Consider the following 11,070-nt stretch of genomic DNA (forward strand, 5'->3'; position numbering starts at 1 on the left):
TAATACAGCACATAGACCCTACCATATAATACAGCACATAGTAGGTCCCCCCACTCAGATAATAGTACAGCAAATAGGTCCCCCCACTCAAATAATAGTACAGCACATATGTCCCCCCACTCAGATAATAGTACAGCACATAGGTCCCCCACATATAAAACAGCACATTCACTGTCTGACCTGTTGCTCCTCAGTACTCTGGTAGCAGCGCTGAAACCTGGCTTTCAGTGTTTGCCTTATGGTGTGGCGCTGGCTGGCTTTGGCTGCTGTGCTGAGGCTGGACTGTGTGGCGCCAACGGTCCCTCATCCCTGCTGTGGATCACTATGCACTGGCATGTGAGCGGGTCCGCGGGCTGCGTGGCCCCATGTGACGCACACCGTACCTGCAATGCTGTGCGGCAAGTGCGAAGGGGGGTACAGGTCATTAGGCACCCCCGGCACTCCCCCTTGCGCACGCCTATGGCAGAATGCCACTGTCTAGTGACTACCGTTGACATGTCAGGGGGAAGGCCCCACCCCCTTTAAAAGTGGGCTGAGTTTAAAATCAATGGGGCCCACCGGGGAATCCCCTGGTCCCCCGCCAGGCCAGCCTGAGCCTGCTTGTGCAGCTTGCTGGCTGAGAATTATGGGAGATGTAGTGTACAAAAGGTTATTTGTCAAACATGACTATTTACAGTAATTTAGAGAATTCAGCATCATTCCCTAAGCAACGGTCTTTTGCTGCTAAGCAAGCGGGCTAACACCTGCCCAGCGAATATACGCGGCAGCATGCAAATGCATGTGTACACTCACACATGCATTTGCAAACGAGAGTACAGGGGAGATATCATTTGACGGACGCACTTACCATTTTGTGGGTACCCCCAGACAACGTTGGGCGTCCCATGCGCATCCCCCCTGTCCACTCCCTGCCAGCCCCAGTGTCTGGGAACGCCTCGGTGACAGTCGCCAAAGTAATTCGCACAGTAGCCCCGCACATGCGTATATTTGCCCATATGCATGCGCAGAGCCGAACCATTGGTCCCCGGAGCAAATACACTGGAGACCGATTACTACTTACTCAGATCCCAAATTACCTGGAAATAAAACACAACAATGATTATTTTGCATTTATCGGATTCTGGGTAGGGTACACATTTTTGTAACCTAATTTTGGACCTGATTCAGGTTTTTGAATTTAGCGATGCTTACATGTGATAATCTAGCAGGAGGCATCTGATAGAAATGATTTAGCTTTTATTACTGATTTATTAAAGAAAGCGAAATATAAAAACACACGGTACTCTTTACTTAGAAGGGCGCCCATCTCGGGCATCTCGGGGATTGAATGCACTAAAAAATCGGGTGCGATCAACCGACGAGATGCCCGAGATTTCTCATAGGGAACAATGTTAAATGTCTCAATTGACCCGATTTTCCTGTTCAATGCCTCAATTGACCCAATTTTTCCATAGGAAACAATGTTAAATGGGCCACAGAGGCCAAATAGGCACCCTGAAGTGAATAATGGCCACCCGAATTGTTAACGCCACCCCACGATCAACGTCAACCCGAAGCGTGGCGAGCGCAGCGAGCCCGCGAGGGGCGGCGGTACGCGTCCTACGACCTTTTCATACCCCCACTATCCACGTCGGCGTGGAGTTGAGAATAGAAAGTGTGGCGAGCGCAGCGAGCCACCGAGCCCGAAGCGTGGCGAGCGCAGCGAGCCCCGCGAGGGGACGCGGATACCTTCACAGGTATCCGTGTCCCCTCGCGGGCTTCACAGCTGTCCGCGTACCCTCGCGGGGCTCGCTGCGCTCGCCACGCTTCGGGCTCGGTGGCTCGCTGCGCTCGCCACACTTTCTATTCTCAACTCCACGCCGACGTGGATAGTGGGGGTATGAAAAGGTCGTAGGACGCGTACCGACGCCCCTCGCGGGCTCGCTGCGCTCGCCACGCATCGGGTTGACGTTGATCGTGGGGTGGCGTTAACAATTCGGGTGGCCATTATACACTTCAGGGTGCCTATTTGGCCTCTGTGGCCCATTTAACATTGTTTCCTATGGAAAAATCGGGTCAATTGAGGCATTGAACAGGAAAATTGGGTCAATTGAGACATTTAACATTGTTCCCTATGGGAAATCTCGGGCATCTCGTCGGTTGATCGCACCCGATTTTTTTAGTGCATTCAATCCCCGAGATGCCCGAGATTTTTTACTAACGATGCCCACGATCAAAATCGTGGGCGCCCTTCTAAGTAAAGAGTACCAAACACACATACAACAAATACACACTGTGTTAAAAAACGGTGGCTCTCTGATCCTATAAATGGTACTAATTGACCATAAATACAGATACAGAAATATGGGGCCGCAAAATCTTTATAAAGTAGTGAAATATATCAGTGTAATGTCACTGTATGTTCGGCCACGTTCCCTAAATAGAGGCGCACTGTGTAGTTATTCTCAATCAATTAGGATATGTTAATTGACAGATAGTACTGGAAGTCTCAATAAATGATGATTAAAGTCTGCCTGCACTGCTGTGTGTCACAAACTGTAATCCAAACAAATGTCGACAATGAAGTCGTCACTTTAAGGAATGTCGACTCTCAAACAAATATAGAGGCTGGTGACTGTAACAGTGCGCTAAAAATATACGCACCTGTCACCAAATAAGCCTAGTTTGGGGTGACAAACCAAGGTGTGGACTGTCAATAATAATTCGCAGTTTGCTCGGAACACCTTAAGTGATAGACGATAATTTGCAACAGTCTAACAGTTCTTATTTGATCTCTCAATTACCCAAAGAAACGGGAATGGTATGGAGATAAGTAATGTAGTGGTATAGTGACCACTCATGGGAATGAACCGAATTCATGGGATGAAATTCGGTTCATTCCCATGAGTGGTCACTATACCACTACATTACTTATCTCCATACCATTCCCGTTTCTTTGGGTAATTGAGAGATCAAATAAGAACTGTTAGACTGTTGCAAATTATCGTCTATCACTTAAGGTGTTCCGAGCAAACTGCGAATTATTATTGACAGTCCACACCTTGGTTTGTCACCCCAAACTAGGCTTATTTGGTGACAGGTGCGTATATTTTTAGCGCACTGTTACAGTCACCAGCCTCTATATTTGTTTGAGAGTCGACATTCCTTAAAGTGACGACTTCATTGTCGACATTTGTTTGGATTACAGTTTGTGACACACAGCAGTGCAGGCAGACTTTAATCATCATTTATTGAGACTTCCAGTACTATCTGTCAATTAACATATCCTAATTGATTGAGAATAACTACACAGTGCGCCTCTATTTAGGGAACGTGGCCGAACATACAGTGACATTACACTGATATATTTCACTACTTTATAAAGATTTTGCGGCCCCATATTTCTGTATCTGTATTTATGGTCAATTAGTACCATTTATAGGATCAGAGAGCCACCGTTTTTTAACACAGTGTGTATTTGTTGTATGTGTGTTTTTATATTTCGCTTTCTTTAATAAATCAGTAATAAAAGTTACTTTTTATTCGTGTAAGTTTAAGTAGGTGCATCACACACGGACATACTCTTTCTCTTTATTGTATATGCTCCAATCCCTATGTCCAGTGGTAGCACACCCCCGATACTAAATTGATATTCCATCAGTCATTGTACCAATTGGGGGTCCACCCTTTTCTCCTCCTATAGATGAGGATCCTGTGCGGATAGTTAATCTTTGTGTGTTAGAAATGATTTAGAAATGACAGTATATCAGATGCCTCCCGCATACATGTGTGATCTACTGCTGCATGCGTGTGTCATCCGCTCCACGCCCCAAAACGGGCTGCGGAGGACCTGCGGCCCGCCGCTGTGTAGTGGGGGAGGGTGGCTGCAGTGAATGGGGGTGCTGGCAGGATGCTGCCCAGGCCCTACCCTCTAGCAAAAGGGTAGGGCAGTACCCATAGCAAAACGCTTTGCTTTTCAGCAAAGAATTCACATTTCTGTGATATGATCTCAAATTTTAGCAAACGGAAATGGCATGCAGGGCTGCCTTGACCTGTGCTGTGCCGCCTGCTACAGAATGCAGTTGTAGTTTGTAGCGATTTCTGCATGAATTTGGCCCATTGTCCGTTATCCACAGTAATAGTACCCCTTACACATAACGCCCACAGTAGTGGTGCTGCACAGTAATAGTACCACTTACACATAAAGCCCACAGTAGTGGTGCTGCACAGTAATAGTACCCCTTACACATAACGCCCACAGTAGTGGTGCTGCACAGTAATAGTACCACTTACACATAACGCCCACAGTAGTGGTGCTGCACAGTAGTAGTGCCCATTTCACATAATGCCAACAGTAGTGTTCATTATACACATAATGCCCACAGCAGTGGCACCTATTACACAATTATGCCAACACTAGTAGCATCAATTATACATAATGCCCACAGTAGTGGTGCCAGACATAATGCCCATTATACACGAAACAAACACAGTATTAGTGCGACAGGCCCAGTGGAAGCCGGCAGCAGTACCCAGTCCCTGAGTCGACAATATCTAGGTCGTCACTAAGTCAACTACTTATGGTCGACAGTGACTAGGTCGACACTTATAAATGGTCGACATACCCTAAGTTGATTTTGACAGAAAGTTGATACAAGAAAATGTCAACATTGACATGATCGACACTAGAAAACTTAGACATTGTTGACTCACTATACCATAACTGCCGGCAGCAACAGCGGAGTATGCAGAGTGGGAAGAGCCCGGCACCTCCCTGCTTTGCATACTCTGCTGATTGGCTAGCACAGGCAGATTCCTACGGCTTTGTGAACTAACTGAAGGCCCATTCCCCTAGGCCCTATGATTTATGCAGAATCAGTCTACTGTAACTGGGTGACAATTGCGCAATACAAGATTCCTACCACAATGGCAGGTATTCAATGCTGTGGGCGAGTGGTGACAGCGAGCAGAGCTTCCTGCTTGCTGTCACCACTCACCCTGACAGTATTCAACGCAGCCCCCTCATACGCCAATTCCCCCTCGCTCCGTTTTTTGAGCGAGGGGGAATTGGCATATGCGGCTCCTGAACCAGCGAGACTTGCGGCTAAATACAGCGAGTTTCCTGCATTAGCCGCGGGTCTCGCTGTTTTGGGGAGATCCTCGGCGAGGATTTCCCCAGAACATTGAATAGAGCGAGCGGTCGGCGCGGGGGTTAAACAGCGAGGATCGCTGGTTTTCTGCAATCCTCGCTGTTTAACCCCCTCGCTGGCCGCTCGCCGCGGCATTGAATACACCTGCGAAAATGAGTCTTCACCTAAATCGGCCTGGCTTTTAATCCTTTATTCTAAAAGGCACTTTAGCAAAAAATGTCTATCGGCAGCTAACGCCATTCTGCTTGATACCATTTCTTGAGGTTATTCACAAGATGTAACTGTATGAGAATGAGAGCGTCGCCTACTGTTGCCCTTTTGTGGATTCTCACTGACCTCTCATGCAAGTATGGTAGTCTGTGGAATATCACAGGGGTTATTACCTGTCAGAAATCTCCATCTTACACAGAAGTGGCCAGGCCGGGTAGATATTTAATTCCCAGCATACCAGAAAGAGGATAGGTGTTTGTCATGTGAATGCCTGAAATTCCAGCCAGCCCATAACATAGAGGAGATGAACTCTTTTAGTACCATCTAGGATATGACTGAATTTTCATAGACAAAAATATAGACATCATGCGCCTTCCTGGAAAACATCACAGCCGATATTAGCTGCACGAGGTGTAGATGTAACAGATATGAAGCAGGTGTACACACGGTGCCATGAGCTAGACAATCTCTACTACATAGTCAAAATTGTCTAGCTACTGTCGTTAAACATAATCGCACCGTTTGTACACTGCTTTTTTACTGCAGGCGGTGGTGTTGCGCTGCCCCGCAGAGTCGCTTTTGCCTGGTGAAATACACAGTGAATGCAAGGCAATTTGGACTAAGCCGCTGCCTGTGAGTATTTGGCCAATAGCTAAATCAGGTCTGATCGCACGGCCATGAATTCCCACGGCCATCGATCAGTTTAGCCTCCGCCCCGCTTCAGTGAAAACCCACCTTGCAAATGAATGTGCTCGCTGTGCAAAATGGATGTGCACGGCTGCACATTCATTCGCACCCAAGCGAAAGTATCCAAAACCCATCGCATCAGGCTCCCCATTGAATGATCCTTACTGGCCACAAATCGTAGCAGCTGCCTCATAGCCCAGGACATACCCAGCAGCTGTGATGGATACAGGCATATCCGACCTGCTAGTGACACCACACTCCCTCCCCTAACAGGCGCTGGCACTCCTGCGTTTTCCCTGGCACTTTTTTCAGCACGACCAGCAGGTTTTTTTTGCCACTACCATATAACGGTCGGTTTTCACCCCCACTCCCCGTCAATCACCTTGTTAACGGGCAGTGAACAGACATAGGTCCTTATTCTGGTTGACTCGCAAACCTGCAAATTTCGCCGCTATGCCAGTTATTGAAACGGCGCATGCCGCCCGCCCCCCTCTAACACCCCACGTTACCTAGCATATTTGCAAATGGATGTTTAGCATAAACATCCATTTGCAGCTTGCGTGTTGGGAGCAAATCGTTCGATGGTCGAATAATTTCGAATATGGTAGAATATGCGCATGCGCAGTTGCTGGCCTTCATTCCCCTGAGCGAACACGCAGGAGAGTGAGGCGATTACAATAAGTTGCAGAAGTTCATTGCAGCACGGCCTTGCGCATGCGTACTGCGAAACGTGCAGTGTGGACGTTCCTGCGTTAGATTGTTAGCACAAAGCCACAAATTATAAATTTATGTAGAAACTGCATTTTATGAGGAAAAAAGCTAGATAAATAGTATCCTAAGCATTGCAGCAACCTAAGAAATGTCACGCTTATTTTTTAATTGTATTTATTTTATAGAGAAGAATGGAGCTTGGTGCTAGAAATAGAATGTGGAATCATTGTTTTGCTGAATTACCATATTTTTGCAAAAAACACAAATAAAACTAATTTGATTTATTTCGTATTGGCAAAGGCTATTTCTAAATAAATTATATATAATTGAATTTCACTTCAAATTTTAGTTTGAAATGCTTGTTAAAACCTAATCTGTAAGTAACAGATAATTATTTTATTGGGTCCACATAGGAAACACAGTATTTTGCTTTTTAGTGCAATCTGTTTCATGTAATCAAAATATATTCTGTCAACTGTTCATTTTTTTATTTAAATGTAACGTCGGTTCTTCTTAAAAGGATTATAACCTGCACAGGGTTGTTGAAAGTGTTTCTATGTAAACATGGTTTCTAGACAGGTATGGATCATTTGGTCTACAAGCATTAGGTCAACCAATGAAGGTCAACATTGCTGAAGGTCGAATGCATGAAGGTCGACATGACTGAAGGTTGACATGCATGAAGGTCCACATGACTGGAGAACGACATGGGTTAGGTCGACAGGGCCATTAGTTCAACACAAGCATTAGGTTGACATTGGGATGGTTGACAGTCAAAAGGTCGACATGGGTTTTTTCACTTTTTTGTCCCACATGTTGACACAGTCGATATGAACACTAAAAAATGTAGCGCGTTGCTAGCCATGCTTCAGGCACTATTCTATTCTCCCACCACGCCCTAGTAGATGGCAGGGCATGAAATATCTCCAGTCGGCACATGTCAGCTCAAACAAAAAGTGAAAAACCCCATGTCGGCCTTTTGACTGTTGACCTTCCCCATGTCAACCTAATGCTTGAGTCGACCTTATGATGCTGTCGACCTAACCCATGTCAAACTTCATACATGTTGACCTTCAGTCATGTCGACTTTCAGTGGTCGACCTAATGCTTGTAGACCTAGTACCGTATCCCCTCTAGACATTATTTTTTGTATTCTTTCTAATCGCCTCCACTCCTATACAAAGCTCCCTTCTCTGACAATCTGGTTACACTGCACAGGTTGCAAACGGCAATTCCTCCCACCCAAACTTATCACATGAAAGCTAATTACTGTAATAAAAAGAAATCATCAGAGCAAATTCTGGATACAGTACACTGGGCAGCATAGTATTCTATTGTCAGGGAAACACAGATTTGCTGTGCGCCTTATCAGACTGACAATAGTTGACTCTGGTGTCCAGCAAAAATGACACATCCCTGTGGTTAAGTCCATAGAAGTAGATTCCTTTATTGTGACATAAGCTTTCAAACAGAATTCATATCTTTAAGGGTTTTATGATTCATTACATACAGACAACCGTCATGATGAGGATTCTGTTACAACATTTCTAGACAAGAGGAAGTTCCCTAAACTTTGCCTCAGGATCTAGACTATTTAAACTCAGAAATTACAGGAACTGAAGGTTCAGAAGTGTTTTATTTGTAATCAGGTTTGCCAATACTTCCAACAGAAAATAACACATTGTTTTTATAATTATCTTTTTTTTTTATTGATGCTTTTTAAAGGACTCTGTTTTTAGTTTTATAAAAGTGATCCAAAAACATTATGAAAAACAAAGACAATTGAAACTGGTTAATACGAAACAAAAACAAAAAAACAACAGAAACAGTAGAAGCCATTCAGACATTTTCAAGGGTATAGGGGGCAAGCTTGTGTTGAGTCACTTCAGCGTGACCAGTTTTATGGTTTATTGACATTTTGGAAAGCAAACAATATTAAACTATATAAAAGAATGGGAATAACTGACAAGACAAGGCTTACCTAACACATCATGTTTATGGCACTGAGACAATCTTCATGTTTTAATGGATTCATAAACTAGGTTTAGTCCATTACAATAAAGCTTGAAGTAACAGCTCTTTCTAGGGGTTATACTTTTATGTTACCGATTTTCCTTATCTAAAGTTCATTTATGTTCATTTCAGTTATGTTCATTTCTAGAATTGTACTTTGACTTCTTATTAGTAAATGCTGTTAGATTATGTTACTATGGTTGGTGCATATAATATGATACATGATCATTGCTTTTAGTTTCTATGAAACTGCTTCAGGTCCTCTGGATAGGTAATTGTCTCCCTGGTCTAAATAGTAGTTGGAATGGAATGATTGAGGATATAAGACCCATGCAGCAGAGTTAAAATATGCCACTGGGGACAGTAGGCGTGCAACCTCCTCTGTCCTGGCCCGCTCCTTCTGCCGGCATTGCTAGAGAGCCTAGACCAGCGGTGGGCAACATACTGCAAATGGGTATTTTTGTGCCTCAAATACTGAATGATAAATGGGCCCCTAACTCTGACACTAAAGAGCAGCAGCCAACAACATCACCTATGTCAGTGGCAAAGGATAACTCATTGCTGAACAGGGCAGCTATGGGCCCCGGAGCAATGCACCTTCTGCACCAATAGTATTTCAGCCTTTGTGTATGCATGGTATGCATTCGTGGGCAGCATAGATGGTGTAGTGGTTAGTATTACTGCCTCACAGCGCTGAGGTCATGGGTTCAACTCCCACCATGGCCTTAACTGTGCAGAGTTTGTATAGTCTCCCCGTGCTTGCGTGTGTTTCCTCCGAGTACTCTGATTTTCTCCCACAATCCAAAAATATACTGGAAGGCAGGGCTTAAAGTGGTCATGCAGAGGTGGGGGAACTAATTTATCTATGCCACCTAATTACCCCATCTCCCCTCCCCCAATTAGGCAGAGACAGAGCCAGTGGTAGGGTTTTTGGCATCCCTCTGCAAACTAGAATGCTTTTCTGTGAGAATTACTGCGCAGCGCCAATGTGGAGGTTAAAATGTTTCACCTCACCATTAGAGGTGGTGGAACTGACAGGCAGATTTATTAAGCTCGGTGAAGTGATAATGTGGCTGGTACTTTATCACCGGCCAATCAGATCCTAGCTGATTGGCCGGTGATAAAAACCAGACACTTTATCACTTCACCGAGCTTAATAAATCTGCCCCTGAGTTCCACCCAGTTCCCCCTCACTTTAACCCCTGCTGGTAGGTTAATTGGCTCCCAACATATTACCCCTAGAATGAATGTGTGTGCACTTTACAGAGAATAGTTGAACATTTACATCAGTCCCTGCCCATTAGAGCTTCCAATCTATATCCCCTACCACGTAAATGCCTCACCTGCAGTGCACATGGTTTTGTCCATCTAAGAAATATTTTGTCCGAAAGAGTGAACTAGAATAGGGGCCTCAGTTCCTGCTGGAGCCTGCTGAAAAATAGCCCTGCATACAGGTATACGCTAGAAGTACCCTGGGGGATATAGATGCAGGGGACACATACCCGCTGAGCTGCACAGTTACATATGGCTGAGTGCACAGTTCCTAGGCAGCCGTTTGCGGCACCATCTTGAACAGGCCATCTCCTGTAGGGAGAGAATGGGTTGTGGTGGGGGGGAAGTCAGTCAGTGAGGCTGGGGGAGAGTCAGTGGGGAGGGAGGAGTGGAAGGGGGTGCGGTTCACCCCGGAGATAGTGCTGCCTGCTGGGGGGAGTCCTACAGGCCTCTGGGTGTCCTGCCAAGGCTCTGTGACCAATGCACCAAATGTCCCCCTCCTGTCCCAGCCAGCGGGAGGGGTCGCCGAGTGTGCTGGGTGATGGTTCTGCCTGCCTGTGCTTGCCTATGCCGGAGATCACCGCGTCCCCCGGCTTGGCGCTCGTCTCTGCAGCCTCCCTTCTTCCTTTGGCTGGGTGTCGCCGCGTCCCCGGCACCCGGTTAGGCACTTGTCTCTGAAACCTCCCTCATTTCTTTGGCCAGGTGTCGCCATTTCCCCGGCGCTCGACACAGCATCCTCCTCCTTCAACTTCCCTCATATAATAACATCATTGCTTACCACACCCAAATAAACTGCATTTCCGTCTTGTAGCTTTAATGTCTTAAAGATGACAGTCAATAAAACAGATGTTAAGATGTGCATATCTTGAGCCAAACCTAAATGTAACACCCAGTATCTGGAACAGCAAGATAAATAAAATATGTATATAATGATAGTAATGTCTGTTAAGTAAAAAGCAGAAACCATAATTAAAACCAATATAAAGACAATAATGTGGGGTGTGCGACCAATACCACCGCTCTGAGTGCAATGACCAAGGAGGTGGTA

Source organism: Crinia signifera, chromosome 3, assembly GCF_055691185.1.
Source record: "Crinia signifera chromosome 3, ASM5569118v1, whole genome shotgun sequence".
NCBI lineage: Eukaryota > Metazoa > Chordata > Amphibia > Anura > Myobatrachidae > Crinia > Crinia signifera.